This window comes from Alexandromys fortis, unplaced genomic scaffold (assembly GCF_014885135.2).
Source record: "Alexandromys fortis isolate MF-2015 unplaced genomic scaffold, M_Fortis_MF-2015_v1.1 scaffold_3, whole genome shotgun sequence".
Taxonomy (NCBI): Eukaryota; Metazoa; Chordata; class Mammalia; order Rodentia; family Cricetidae; genus Alexandromys; species Alexandromys fortis.
In genome coordinates, this window is record NW_026067909.1 from 5,967,991 (window position 1) to 5,981,093 (window position 13,103).

The 13,103-nt window shown below is 45.2% G+C and overlaps 1 pseudogene; it reads left to right on the forward strand.

The window, feature by feature from the left end:
- The first annotated feature begins 12,250 nt into the window (after positions 1–12,250).
- LOC126498559 (nucleolin-like) overlaps positions 12,251–13,103 on the forward strand; it is a 42,179-nt pseudogene continuing 41,326 nt past the window's right edge.

A 13,103-nucleotide genomic window follows, 5' to 3' on the forward strand; every position in this document is an offset into this window, starting at 1 on the left:
CCTGCATTTACACCAAGAATAAAGAAATTCTTGTGGCTGGTCCTCTAGGTGAGAAAGATGACTTCCCAGCGAAATGCACACACTGGATGGAACTTGGGAACAAAAGCGCCTTCTCATTGCTGTCTATGTGGCTGCTTTTCCAGTTTCTAGACCCTGAGCAACAGGGTAAGAAGAGAGGCCATGCAGCAGCTGACAGAAAAGGAATGCAGCAGCTGCAGTCCTGGAGACTGAGAAAACCCAAACTACAGGGCAGACACAGGACATGAAGGCCACCAGGAGAAGCATGTAAAGTTTAGTTGGGCTGTTCTGTGAGGCGTTTCCTGTGCAACTAGGTTTTGCTTTTCTGCTGGGAGTGTCTCCTCAGTTCAAAGCAATACATTTTCATATGTAAATGCTCCCAACAAGAAGGAAAGAAACGTACTGAAAAACATAAACCATAAACTCCTTGCATTTATTTTTAAAATTACATTGACTTATCCAGGTGTAAGGGACTTAAGGACTATAGTAGGCACGTGGAAGTCAGAGGACAACTTGCAGAAGTTGGTTCCCTCCTTCCACAGTGTGGGCTCAAGGGATGGGACTCAGGTCACCAGACTTGGCAGCAAGCACCTTTAACCACTGAGCCATCTCTCTGGACCACTTCTTGCATTGAATGTTCAGATGATGAGAAACTCAGTATCCTTTTTCGCTTTGTGAGTGATGTCACCAGTCCAAGCTTCATTTGAGGGATGATGCAGATGCTCACCTCTGAAAGAGTTACGTAGTACTGACCTGTCACTCATCCAGTTTTGATTCTGAAAAATGTCCCCAAGACTCCAGTCCCTATTTTGCTAAGAATGGACTTAGCATCCAGATTCTGCTTATTAATCAGCTGGCCTTAATATACAGATATAGTCCTGGGTTCTCCAGATGTGTCTGTATAGTTTCAGGATTCTTATGGAGCAGAAAAGAAACATAAGAGTGACAAGATATGGCCACAAAAAGGTCAAAAAGTCTCAAAATATGAGAGGGGTTCCCCTGCCATTGCCAAAGGGGCTTCAGGTTGAATGTGAGATTGGATAGGAAGCCAGGGCAGCCACAGAAAGCAGCTGGCTCACAGGCAGCAAGGAATGGGATTCTAATGCCATCAGGGTGAGGAGCTAAGGCTCTTGAAGTCTATCATGTATCTCCACCCTTCCTTAGTTCTGATCTGATCTTTGCCCACCTTAAACATGAGGGAGATTGTTGGCGGAAGCCGCTTGTTCGTTCCCAACTGCCCAGACTCGAAATAACCACTCAGAAACTATATTATTTGCAATACTGTTTGGCCAAAAGCTTAAGCGTATTGCTAGCTAGCTCTTATATCTAGAATTAACCCATTTCCGTTATTTTATATTTTACCACAAAGCTTGTGGCCTACCAGCAAGATTCCAGCTGGCAGCTGGTGTCTTTCCCCTCTGGCGGCTACATGGTGTTTCACTGACTCTGCCTTCTTGCTCCCAGCATTCAATTTAGTTTTCCCTGCCTATCTCTGTTCTGCCCTGCTATCGGCCCAAAGCAGTATTTTTATTAATCAATAAAAGCAACACATACACAGAAGGACCTCCCACACCAGGTGATGTCACAACTTTCCCAAGTCTGATGCACCATTCCAGGGACTTGACCCTAAGGGTGGTTTAGAATGTAGGCTGTCTGGTGTCTTGGCAGTGGAGTGGTCTGGGGGATATTGTCCTCCAGAAAAACTCAGGGAAGCAGCTCTGCTCTTCTCCTGGAGATTCCCCGAGCTTGCATGGAACTTGTCCTCCTGCAGCAGGGAGATGGATGGAAGTCTCCTAGGCCTACACAGGGACAGCTATAGAGGGAGAGCCTAGAAAGCAGACCTGAGTTTCTGGTTGAGCCCCTCCCTCTGATCATATCCTGAGTAAGGCATGTTCCTCCCCTGGGGCAGTCCAACCTTTCACAGTGGTGTCTTCTACTAATGCTGACCCCGTGGGTTTTAGTTTCCTCACCTATAAGATGTGGTGATAGTAGCTACCACATAATGTTCTTGCACATCAGAGGCTCAGTGCGTGCTCAGTGCTGGTTGGCATCCTGCTGTCCATCGCTATTTTGTTGTCATGGTTACCTTGGTCTGCTGCTCCTCTCTTAAGCTGCCTAGTGGGATGGTTGTTGTCTTCATGTTTTTGTTTTGTTAGATCCCTCTCTGCAGCTGTCCCCTTCCATACTCTATCCCAAGGGACACCATTTAAGTCTATGTTGTAAGCAACAGAAAACTAACTCAAACTGGTTTAGGCAAAGAAAGAGAATTTTTGTAGACTCATGCATCAGAAAGCTAACATCAGAAAGACTACAGCCAGGAGGGACTTAAACAATTTCATCAACAGCCTGTCTGTATCCTTTGGGGGTATCTACCTTATCCTCAGGCTTAACCAAGTGGTCAGGCAGCTCTAAACAATCCCTTATGGTACCCAAGTGACTGTTACAGCATCAAAGCACACACTCTCATTCCTCACTGCGTAAGAAAAGTGGGGCATGACTCTTCTGACAGTTTCCATGTAAGGAAAAAGGGAGAGGACATTTTCCTCTTATCCAGAAGACTTATCCCTTAAAACTAATGCTCAGAGTAGGCCTGTGGTGGTGCACACCTTTAATCCCAGCACTCAGGAGGTAGAGATGGATCTCTGTGAGTTCCAGGACAGCCAGGACTACACAGAGAAACCTTCTCTTGAAAAAACAAAGAAAGGAAGGGAGGGAGGAGAAGAAAGAAAGAAAGAAAGAAAGAAAGAAAGAAAGAAAGAAAGAAAGAAAGAAAGGAAGGAAGGAAGGAAGGAAGAAGAAAACCTGAGCCTCAGAGAGCTGTGAACTCCTACAGAAACAACGAGGACCTGGGGGTGCCACTAACTCTTCAGCCTGCAAGGAGGAGCAGAGGAGCAATGGAAGTGACTTCACCAAGGGGCATATAGTCAGGACCATTGTAGAAGATCCAGCTGGTGAGGACTGCACTGTCCTCATCTCCAGGGTTGCTGCTTATTGCTCTTGAAGTAGTTACATCAAATGGTTGTCCCTCAAAGGATAGAGGGTTTTCTTGACAGGCTAGTGCTTGTGGAGAAGTGGCCTAGTGGAGAATTGTCCCCAAACAAAAGGATTTGGACAACAAGATGCATCCCCGTAGCAGGTCACCTGACGAAAGGGAAAAGATAGTAAAATAGGAGACCCAGATGTTTGCCTCAGCCTTCTTCTAATAATGTAACTCAGCTATTTAATTTCTCCACAGGAGCTACTGCCAGAGGCTTTTAGTCTTCTCCTAGGAGACACACTTCCCTGTGTCTGGATGCTCAGGTCTCTTGATAGAGGGATACACATTTGTGGGTGGACCGTTAAGACGGAGCATCCCTTTTCTACAGATCTTTCTCCTAACTCGACTTAATGCCAAAGTCTCTAAGGGCAAATTTTAGCCAAGAGTAGGGCCCCCAGGTGGAACAAGCCTAGCTCCATTCCTTACCACACGCAGGGTGGAGTTTGGAAGCAAATGCTCACTCTACTGCATGAACCGGGACCTTCTGTTTTTAGCTGCTGAATTTTTTGAGAATATTTTTGTTCATAGCAACTCATAGTGCTTACGGTGACCAGCTCAGATGCTGAAACTGAGGACTTCCTTGGACCACAAAATTTTGCCTCAAAAGACCTCCATGGATCACAGGCATTGAGAAGGACCCTCGATCTATGATGTCGTAATCCATGCTGTTTAAGGAAAAGACTCCCGAGGAATCTATCAGGGTTCAGGTGGGGATTTGTGTTTATTCTAAATTATACCTTATTTTAGTTTTTAAAAAACGTGGGGCTAGAGATGGCTCCGCAGTTAAGAGCACGTGTTGCTCTGGTAGAAGACCCAGGTTTAATTTCTAGCGCCCATTCATTCAACCATGGTTCGCAACAATTCACAACTTGAGTTCCAGGCGATCCGATGTGCTCTTTTGACTTTTGCAGAGCCCTAGGCAGGCACATGGTACACAGGCATGTACACAGGTACACAGGCAAAACAGTATGTACATTTTAAAAAAATCTTTCAAAGCTACGGAGAAACCACAAAATGCAATCGTTAAAGTTGTGGCGATTTGAGAGATAATGGCCCCCAGAGGGAGTGGTACCATTAGGAGGTCTAGCCTTGTTGGAGGAGGTGTGTCAATGTGGGGGCGTGCTTTGAGGTCTCTCTTGGTCAAGCTTCCCTCAGTTTGACTCTCAGTTTGACTTTCTGTTGCCTGCAAGATGTAGCAGTCTGAGCTCCAGCACCACGTCCGCCTGCACACCACCCTGTTCCCTATTATGATGGTAATGGACTGAACCTCTGAAACCATAAGTGAGCCATCCTAATTAAATATTTTTTTATAAGAGGTGCCATGGACACAGTTTCTCTGCACAGCAATAAAAGCCTCGACTAAAGCCAAAAATTTTGTGGGAATTATAGTAAAGTATGGAAATAATAGCAGATTCATTGATTTTATGGGCTTTCTTATAACCTAGGTATAGAGCCAAAGATCAACACAGTTCATTAAATAGATAAAACAGGCTGATGAGACGGCTCAACATGTGAGGGCACTTGCCATCATGTTTGTCGACCTATGTTTGGCCAACAGAACTCCCATATGAAAGGGGAGAACCAGTTCCTGAAAGTTGTCCTTTGACCTCTGCTCACCATAGCATACCGGTGCCAGCACTGACACATACCGCACAGTAATAATCACTAAATTAAAGGAAATGGAAACAACTAAAAGTAGGCTCTAACACAAGCAGGTGTCTAATAAAAACAGAGTAGTTAGACAATAAGTGCCGTAATACAGCCAAATACCATGGTGGCCCTCCCCATATGTGATGGCTAGGAGCCAAGAGATGAGCCTAGGCATTTACCCTTAAGGGCGCTTAGCACCCAGATGAAAAGGCTGAGTGGAGGATCAGAAGGTATGCCATCACTCAGGAGAAATGAGGTAGTGCCTCACCCCATAGTGCCAATGGGGTTACTCACCCACCCTTGCTAGTGGGCAACCAGATATCCCATGCCACCTGGCAGCAATGACCCAAACAATGCTTCAACAGAAGCAAGACAATGTTTCAGACCAACCAGAACCGAAAAGTCAAAGATGGAAACCTAAAATAATACGCAAAACACCCAGGTCTCAATCAAAGGCTGCTCATCATACCAAGAACCAAGATGGTTTCAAAGAGAATAGAACATTACAACAAACAGATGCTAACAAACAGGTAGGGATGGAACTGACTATGTAGACCGGGTTAGCCACTAGTAGTCTATATCACCTGGAAGCTTTCAAGCCAGCTGTCAACCAACAATTGAAACTGATGGGAAAAAATGGAAGTCTCAAGAAAGAAAGAGAAGACATAAGGAAGACACACATGGAAGTTTTAGAAATAAATAATAACATAATTTAAATTTAAAATCATAACAGCAGAATGAAGTAGCTGGAAGAAAGAATTGAAAAGCAAGGAGAAGGAGGAAGAAGAAGAAAAGAAATTAGTTTAAAATAGAAAAAATAGGAGTTTAAAAGTGAACAGAGTCAAGCATGGTGGTGCACAGCCTTTGATCCCCACATTCTGGAAACAGAGGCAAGTCAATCTCTGTGAGTTCAAGGCCAGCCTAGTCTGCATGTGAGTTCCAGGCCAGTCAAAGATACACAGAAAGACCTTGCTTCAAAATAAATGACAAATGAGCAAACAAAAAAGTGAGAGTCTGAGGTACAGGTGAGATTTTACGAAGAGCTGTTCTCACTAACGAGTCAAGAGTGTGTACTGGGTGTGGTGTAGAGAGATAAGAGGAAGGCTAAAATGCACTCAGCAAAGTGATGGATAAATATTATCCAAATCGGGGAAAAAGCATAAGCCGCAGAATCAAGCAGCTGGGCAAACAGGTTTCAGAAATCCACAACAATATATACATTCAATCCACCCTGGAAGCTAAGGAACAAGGGGAATATTCTGGAAGCAGGAGCAGAGGAGGTGCTTTACTTGCATGAGAAAGGAGATCTATTCTATGGCTGTGGAATTCTCATCAGAAACCATGGGATCCTCAAGGAGCTGGCACAAAACACTTCAAGTGCTGGGAAAATGAGCTGTCAACCAAGTCCCATACACAGGTTAAAAACTGTTCCTCAGTATCCAGGGAGCAATTGAGACATTTTCTGATGGATACTGGGAGAAAATGCTGCCTGAAATTATACCTGAAAACAAGTTCTCTAAACTCAAAAGAAATAAAGAAAGAAGGGACACTAGGAGAAACAAAGAACCCAATAGGTAACTCAAAGTGGAATTCTAAAGAAGTATTTGCAACGGTGTGACTCCGGCAGTATGCAGGGCCACTGGCGGTGGGACCAGGATCTAACTCTAACACATGAACTGACTTTGTGGAGCCCACTCTTGATGGAGAGAGACCTTGCTCAGCCTAGGCACAAGTTTGGAGTAGGGGGTTGGTCCTGCATCAGCAAAGTGATGGGACAGACTTAATTGACTTCCCAGGGGAGGCCACTCTGAGGAGTGGGTGGGGGATGGGATGGGAAGAAGGGGGAGCAGAAGGAGTAGAAGGAGGGGAAACTGGGATTGATAGTAAGATAGATAAATAAATAAATAAATAAATAAATAAATAAATAAATAATAGAAAATGTTCAAATAACCATAGGAAAGCAGAGCAAATGAGAGAAATAAAAAGCAGAAATAATAAATAAAACCCAGTGTCTTAGTTATTTCTTCCTTGCTGTGATGAAATACCAGGGAAGAAAAAAGGAACTTAAGGAAGAGTTTATTTTGGCTTACAGACCCGAGGGGCTGAAGTCCATAATGACACACAAGTCGGAGCAAGAAGCTGTCTGGTTCCTTTTCATCAGCACATGGGAAGAAGAAATTGTGAGAAAGCACAAGGGGCAGCGTCAGGAAGCTGGTGAAGCTCTGACCTCTCAAACCCCGCCCTCAGGGACACACTTCCTTCAGCAAGGCTCTGCCTCCTAAGGTCTTACCTAGCCACCCTAAACAGTGCCATCAAATGAAAGTGAAATGCTCAAATTCTTGAACCTATAGAGACATTTCTCATTCAAACCATAAGAAGCAACATATCAAACCTACATTAAAATGTTAATATTCTTAATGGGCGGTGATGGCACACGCCTTTAATCCCAGCACTCAAGAGGCAGAGGCAGGCAAATCTCTGTGAGTTTGAGGCCAGCCTGGTCTACAAGAGCTAGTTCCAGGACAGGTCCCAAAGCTACAGAGAAACCCTGTCTCAAAAAACCAAAAAAAAAAAAAAAGTTAATATTCTGAATCCGCCAATAAAAACAAATCAGTGGAATGGGTTTTTTGGTTTTTGATAACTCAACTATATTTTGTGTTTAAGAAACACGCTTCAGCCAGGTATGATGGATGTGTGCATTTAATCCCGGCACTCAGGAGGCTGAAGAAGAATCATATGAGTTCAAGGGCAGCCTAGTCTACGTAGAAAGCTCCAGGCCAGCCAAAGGCTGCATGGGTAGACACTATCTCCAACAAAACAAAACAAAGAAACTGTTTTCATATACAGTAATATAGGCAGGTTGAAAGTAGAAAGACTGAAAAAGAGAACTCATACAGGCATCAATTAAAAGAAAGGATTAGCTATATTAATATAATATGAAAGTAGAATTTGGAACAAAGATAATTACCAGGAACAGAAATGAGTCATAACAAGGTTAAGTATTTTTTCCTAAAAACACAAAACTGTGAACGAAATACATGAAGCAAAAACTGATAGGCATGAAAGGAAAAACAAAACCAGTATATCCAGCAATACAGCTGAAGATTTCAGTGCAGTATCTCAAAGTTTGGCAGAACAACTAGAAAATCAGCATAGACAGAGAACTCAACACACCATCGCCAACAATTTGATGCTACCAGGACCTGACTGATATTTACAGAACATTCCAATTAATAATATTAGACCCATTCTTTCTAAGGATCTGTAAAAGATCCCAGTGTAGACAAAAATCTAGACCATGGGACAGAGCTCAACAAAGAAGTAAAGTCGTGCAGAGGGTGTTCTCTAACTGCAGTAGAGCTAAACTCACAGGTTTGCTTTGTTCTTTGTGAAACGGGGATTTGTCGTATGACTGAGGTTTGAGAATATTATGATCCTCCTGCATCAGCTGCTGAAGAAACTGGTATTACCGCTATATACCACCATGCTCAGCTTTCCACTTGTGTTCAGTAACAGAAAAGCCCCCAACACTTGGAAGCACTGCAGGATGATTCTACTACCTTATGACTCCAAGAGAAAGGAGTGAGGGAATAAGCCACAAACATACTCCATGCTACTGCACTCGGAGACACAAGTAAGGCAGGGTTAACATTTAATGTGTGCATCAGAAATGTGCCGAGCAAAGTGGATTTTCACAAGACCAAACATAAGACTTAAGTCATCATCCTTTATGCAGAACTTGGTACAAAACACATATAGGCATATAAGCAAAATATTAACAAACAAAAAACAGAGGAGGCCAGTGAGGTGCTTCAGCAGGTAAATGTACTTGATCTCCCGGTCCTATATGGTAGAAGGAGAGAACCAACTCCTGCAGTTGTCCTTTGACCTCGCGTGTGTATACACACAATAAATAAATAAATACAATAAAGTTATTTAAAATGACAAAAGCAGAAGAGGATTCAGGGTTAGTCAGAGTTCTTTAACCTGACAGAAAAGCAAACTAATATATGTGGTGTGTGTACTTATATGTACACATATATACTTAGATATACATGTGTGTGCTTATATGTACACATATATACTTAGATATACGTGTGTGTGTGTGTGTAAAGCCTCAAAAAAAAAACTCTTGCTTCTCCAAAAGCCCTGAGAAATTGCCAAGCAGAGAAGATAAGCTGCAGACCAGGGATAAGGAGTTGCCGACTACATGTCTCATAATGGATTGCTGGCTGGCACATAGCGGATGTCTCAAACTCAACAGTACGAGAAGAAAGTCTTCTCACATGAAGCTGGGCAGACGATGTAGAAAGATGCGTCCATGACGAACACAGCCTGATGAACCACATGCGAGGATGTAAAATACCATCATCACTACAGAGACTCAAAGTCATAAGGGACGCCACTACACCTGTCTGAATCGTAAGGTATGGAACTGTGAGGACATATTCCCACCTCCTGTAGGTGAGAATATTAGATGCTAAGGCCACTCTGAGAAAATGGCTTATTTTGGTCATTTGTTGCTTGTCTTATGAAGATCTTATGCAGCTCAAGCTAGCCTCTAAATCCACAGTTGTCAAGGGTGACCTTGAACTGGTCCGTCCACCTCCACCTCCCAAATGCTGACATTGGGGCAGTGCATAACCAGCTAGGAATATGGGGTTTTTTTTTTAGAGTTATAAACATTTTTTATTTTATTTTTTATTGATTTTTATTGAGCTCTACATTTTTCTCTGCTCCCCTCCCTGCCACTCCCCTCCCCTTCAACACTCTCCCAAGGTCCCCAAGCTCCCAATTTACTCAGGAGATCTTGTATTTTTCTACTACCCATGTAGATTAGATCCATGTATGTCTCTCTTAGGGTTCTCACTGTTGTCTAGGTTCTCTGGGATTCTGATTTGTGGGCTGGTTTTCTTTGCTTTATGTTTAAAAACCACTGTGAGTGAGTACATGTGATCATTGTGTTTTAACGGTTGAACGTGTGTTGCTTATACATCCTGCAACTGCACATCGGAGTATTTGTCCCTGAGAAGTGACATCTATGTCAACACAAAACTGACAGACAAACGCTGCTGTCATGTTGATGGGAACATTTAAACCAAGTCTGGGTGAGTCTCCAGTCAGTTAGACCCAGAGAGGAGACGCCAGAGTATGACACACTGGGTGATTCCACTTGTATAGGTTGTTTCATTGTTGTTTGCTATTTTATTTTCATGCCAAGGATCCAACCAAGGGCTTTCACATGCTGGAGAATGAACCAATGAGGAACATCCACAGTCCTTTGTTTTTTGTGACAAGGTCTCATTCTGTAGGCTAACTAAGCTGGCCTCCAACCCAAGACCTCCTGCCTCCACTGTCAAAATGCTATAGTCCAGGTATGGACCACCACATCCAGCCCTATAAATAAGCATAATACATTACAGTATGCACAGATACTATAATTTGTAATATTCTTGAAGGGACCAAGTTATAGGGATGTGTAATTGTGCTAGTTAATTTTGTACTGCCGTGATAAAATACCGTGATCAAAATAGCTTTTAGAAAGAAAGATTTATTTTGGGTATGCTTCCGGAGGGATAAGAGACTATGAAGACAGAGCAGAGGCATGGTGGCTGGAGCTCACGTCTTGAGCCACAAGCAGAAAGCAGACAGAACAAATGGGAATACTGGGGGTCTTTGGCCTATCAAGGAGCATGCTTCCTCCAGCAATGCCACACCTCCCCCAAAGGTCCTACCACCTGGGAACCAAGTGTTTGAATGCCCTAGACTATGTGAGGCATCTTATTCAAACCACCTCAGTAATGCTTTAGTGGTCTCCAGGATTAAGGAAAGATGCAGACTAGAGATGGACAAGAGGGACCTTATAGTGAGGGCACGTTTCCCTTTTATAGCTTGCCTGTCAGCGACTGCACCCTGGCTCTGCACAAAGGGAGGCTGGTTGAAGAGCCTGTGAGGGCTCTGTATTACTTCTCATGGCTGTATATGAGCCTGCAAGGACAAGAAAGAGACAACAGTCTGGGGACACGGCTCAGTGGATAAAGCATTTGTCATACAAGGGTGAGTACCTGAGTCCAGATCAGCATCAGCAGCAAACACAGCCAGGCAGTACCTGTAATCCCAGCACTTAGGAGGCAGAGACCATGGATCCTGGGGGCAATATGGGTAGCTAAGCCAGCCAGTTTTGGCAATCTCCAGATTCAGGGAGAAATCCTACCCCCAATAAAGAGGAAAGTAATTGAGAAAGACCCCATGTCAACTTCAGGCCTCCACATGCATATGCACACATATACATGTGCACCTGCATATACACACATGCACACACACATAAGCACATGCATTCATATATACGTTCATACCACATATATACATATATGGATGAAAAAATACAAAAAGTGCCAATGGCAGTTGATGCTGATGACAGGTGTCATTTCTTCCTGAACCTTGCACTGTGGACATCACTGTCATCCCGTTACAGAGGAAGAGAGTGGGGCTTCATGAAGACAGATAGCGCTCTCAGGGTCACAAGACATGACACTGGACTGGGATCCTAAAACTGGAATTATAACTCTAAGCCCCACTCAGCCTCTACTGATCTTCAGTGGAGGGGAGCCCCCTTCCCCGGCCATCCTCTGGCCCTTGCTACAACCTTTCTTGGTCTCTGCGCTCAAGGACCTCGGAGCTTCCTCTGTTCCCCATCCACATGTCTCAGCGTTTGCACAGGACCAGCTCTCCTCCTCCTGGGACAGGATCTGGCTGCAGAAAGTATGTTCCTGGGAGCACCTGACGCCTAAACTGAGTCCTCAAGGTGAGAGGCGAGGGAGACCAGCATCAGAAGGCTTCACACCGTGCCATACGACCCCATGTCCCTGGATGCCCAGAGCAGATGCGTCTGTAGAGATGGAGAGCCAGTTGGTGACTACCTGGGTTGGGGATGGCAGAGGCAGGCAAGGGCTGAACTTGGCAATGAGGAAACCGCCGGAACTGGCAGTGCCGGTGTCCGTCTGCTGTATGAACTAACTGCTACCTGGGCATGTGGTAAAAGAGGTCAATTTTATATTATTTCACCGGAAACACCAACGAACATGGAGCAATGACAGGAAGTGAAGCAGCTGTTTGTGGAGAAGGCTGAGGTAGCCAGTAGCTCCGGGCCTTTCAGTCCCTGGGACATCCCTGAACATCCAGAGTTACTGTTTCACCCCTGGGATCACAATGGAAACCTAAACCTCCCTGTCAGAGCTGAGCCTGGGAACTGGTCCACAGGGAATGCTGGGCCAGGTCTCCTGAGGTCATACTATGGAGCTGGGTAGATTTCAGAAGTCCTCAGCCTTCCCCGAGATGAACCAACTCCTGGGCCAGAGAGGACAAATCCAGCATGCAAGGATCGAGGATCAAGGGCAGAAGGCCAACTGTTCCCACCTTGCACCAAACCAGTGAACTAGTGGCTCCTTCGTGTGTGTGTGTGTGTGTGTGTGTGTGTGTGTGTGTGTGTGTGTGTACTAAAAAATTCTCACCCCAAGCTGGTAGTCATGGATCTGGGCAGAGACCATGGCAGTGCTGAGTCTGTCTGAGAGCTTCATCCTTTCTGTGCGGGAGATGCCAAGGCAAGGACAGAGGCCAGCTGTGGAGGCTGTCCTGCTGGGGATGCTGGCACTGCCAGCTCCTGGCTCGAGCTTTCTCACCCAGGCTGGGTTCCGAGGTTGAGGACAGCCTCCAGGCACCTGTGCAGGAGACTGAGCCAGGCAGTTCAGCTATCTGCAGAAACAGCACTTGGGGCTTAACCTCTTGCAGAAGTGTCCAGGAATCTCTTCCTGGATGCCTTGTGGCTGGGCTGGGAAGCTGTGAGGTAAGGTATCCAACCCACACCCACAATCCAGCCAGGCAATGGGAAGAGTCGCCAGAGTGAGTCCTGCCAGGAAAAAAGGCAAAGGGAAAGGACATAGAGGTCTTAGCAGCCCCAAGAGTCACCCAAAAGCCCCATCAGAGATAGTGCAAGTGCCAAGCAGCTAGCCACAATAACACATGCGGTAGGAGCTCTGTCTGTCTGTCCCTGGTTCAAGCAAAGGACAGCGGACAAATGTACGGCCACCAGACACCCCTGCAAACCTGTCCAGCGGGAGCTCACTCTGTGTTGTCAGTCTCCATGTCTCAGAGGAGACCTCAGGAGCTCAGGCCCAGAGGCTTGGAAAAGTTGTCAGACGTGGTGATGCTCGGGGTCTGCTCTGTAAAGAGAGTCCACAGAAACCGGCGGGGACACATTGCCACGAGAGGTACTGCTACCTGTCCCAGGATTGCTCCACTCAGCTCCCAGCACTAGCCAGTGACAGGGGCCATGTCGGGTCTGAGTCACGGCTTCCCCCTTGTTCTAGCTTCACCTTGCTGCCCTGTAAAACACCCTAGC